We start from the raw sequence: 2,878 nt of genomic DNA, 5'->3' as shown, positions 1-2,878 counted from the left end.
TTGATAAAATACAGCATCCTTTTCTAATTAGAATACTGAAGGGTATAGGTGGCACATTTCTTAAACTAATCAAAGCTATCTACAACAAACCCACAGCTAATATAATACTGAAATTTTTTCCCTTAGAACAGGAACCAGACAACGTTGTCCTCTATCACCATAACTATTCAACATAGTGCTAGAAGTTCTAGCCAATACAATCAGATGAGGAGGTCAAAATCTCACTTTTTGCCAATGATATGATCTTATACTTATACTTATGATCTTATATGATATGAGAACCCCAAAGACTCAGCCACAAGACTTCTGGAAGTGATAAAAAAAAATAGAGTAATGTCTCAGTATATAAAATCAATGTCCACAAATCAGGAGCCTTTGTATACACCAATAACAGCCAGGATGAAGAACTAATTAAGGACATAATCCCCTTTACTATAGCTTCAGATAAAATGAAGTACCTAGGAATATACATAACAAAAGAGGTGAAGGACCTTATAATGAAAATTATGAAACCCTAAGAAAAGAAATAACAGAAGATATTAACAAACAGAAGAACATACCATGCTCATGGCTGGGAATAATCAACATTGTGAAAATGTCTATGCTTCCTAAAGCAATCTACAGATTCAATACAATCTCCATTAAAATATCAACATCAGATGAAATAGAATGATTTTGAAGTATTTCTTCTCTTTCTATTGTCTATAAGATTTGGCATGATCTGTTTTTTGAAATTATCTTTTATTTTTATTTATAAATTTTAGTTGTCTATTTTTTAAGACTTTGGTAAAAAAAAAAAAAGAAGTCGTTAACTGATGACTCCATACTGAACCTCAGAGTCAAAGCATTCTATGATAGACATACTCTTATCTGGCCATGTGAACGTTACTTTTTCGCATTATCATTATTATTATTATTGATCAGTAGTTTGTTGCAGCAATCTTCTGATTTCCTTTCTGAATGTATTTATCTTCGTACATTCTTTACGAGGTTTTTCTTTCTGGTCCTTATCTTAACATTGTTATTGTTATTAAATTTTAACCTTTTTAATTTTGTGAAGACAAAAAGTGGGAACCAAATAAACACATGTATATGTATAGAGAAAATAAAAACAAAAAAATTTTTTTTAAATTATCATCATATTTTTAAGATTTGAACAAGAAAAAAGAAAGATTTGGAAAAAAATAATTCTCCATTTTGTATGAAACCAGAAAAATCCCTGTATAGCCAAGGCAATTCTTAGCAATAATGAAATAGCCTAGAGGACATGGAAAAATAAACTCGGACCCACACTGATGCAAATAATTGGTGATTTTATTTGCACTTGCATGGGGGGGGGCCATTGTACTGAGACCAGCGGCCCCCCCAAATGCAGGATTTTCTGTCTTTTATACCATTTTTTCTCTGCGTAGCTTAAGCGAGCAAGGGGGCGATGAGGTGCATTGTCATTGGCGGGGTTACAGTTTGGTTGTCAATGGATACGTTTCAAATCACAATGGTTACAATTATATGACAATAATTGATCAATGGATACAACTTAGATCACAATAGTTATGATTATACAATGGTAATTAATCAATGGATATGTCTTAGATCACAATGGTTATGGTTGTATAACAGTAATCCGTGAGGCCCCAGTGAGTTTTCTACCATTGTTTACCTACTGAGAACCTGGTGGTAGTGAAACTTGGGACTTTCCATGCCTCTTTGAATTCTGGAGAGCAAGGGAACGTGGCTGGGAAAAGCCCATAGAATGGAGGGGGAACGGAGGTTGCTGTGGGGCTGGGAGAATGGGAGGAGGAGGAGGAGGCGGAGGGAACAGCTTGCCTATAGGGTGGAAGAATGAGAGGAGGCAGAGGGAGCAGAAGCTCACAATAATAAAAATAAACCAGGGGCATCAGCCTACAGATTGTAGGCTGTATTACAAGGCCATAGTGATCAAAACAGTATGGCCAGGCATAGTGGCTCATGCCTATAATCCCAGCACTCTGGAAGGCTGAGGCAGGTGGATTGCTTGAGCTCACAAGTCTGAGACCAGTGTAAGCAAGAATGGGACATGGTCTCTAAAAGAAAAAAAAAAAAAACATAGCTGGGTGTTGTGGCCAGCACCTGGAGTCTCAGCTACTTGGGAGGCTGAGGCTAGAGGATCTCCTGAGCCCAAGAGTTGAGTTTGCTGTGAGCTATGACACCATGGCACTCTACTTGGGGCAAGAAAGTGAAACTCTGTCTCAAAAAAAAAAAAAAAAAAAACAGCATTGGCACAAAAGTAGAATCATAGACATACGGAACCAAATAGAAAACCATGAGATAAAACCAACATCTTACAGCCACCTGATCTTTGATAAACCAAACAAGAACATACACTGGAAAAAAGAATCTCTGTTCATTAATCATGTTGGGAGAACTAGATAACCACATATAAAAGATTGAAACTAGACTCTCACCACTTTCACCACTAACAAAAAATTGATTCTAGATGGATAAAAGATTTAAATCTAAGGCATGAAACAACAAAAATCCTCAAAGAAAGGTAGGGAATAAAACTTAAAGGTATTGGCCCAGGGAAAGATTTTATGAAGAAGACTTTCATGGCAATTGCAACAACAATAAAAATAAACAAATGGGATTTAATTAAACTGAATAGCTTCTGTACAGATAAGGAGACAACAACCAAAGCAAACAGACAATCTTCAGAATGGGAAAAGATATTTACATATTATGAATCCGACAAAAGCTTGATAACTAGACTCTACAGAGAACTCAAATTAATCAACAACAAAGGAGCCAACAATCCATATATCACTGGCAAGAAAGATGAATAGAACCTCCTCCAAAGAAGACAGACGAATGGCTAACAAACATATGAAAAAATGTTCAT

This window comes from Otolemur garnettii, unplaced genomic scaffold (genome assembly GCF_000181295.1).
Source record: "Otolemur garnettii isolate 467f Iridium unplaced genomic scaffold, OtoGar3 scaffold00081, whole genome shotgun sequence".
Taxonomy (NCBI): domain Eukaryota; kingdom Metazoa; phylum Chordata; class Mammalia; order Primates; family Galagidae; genus Otolemur; species Otolemur garnettii.
Note: the sequence above shows the minus strand (reverse complement) of the source record.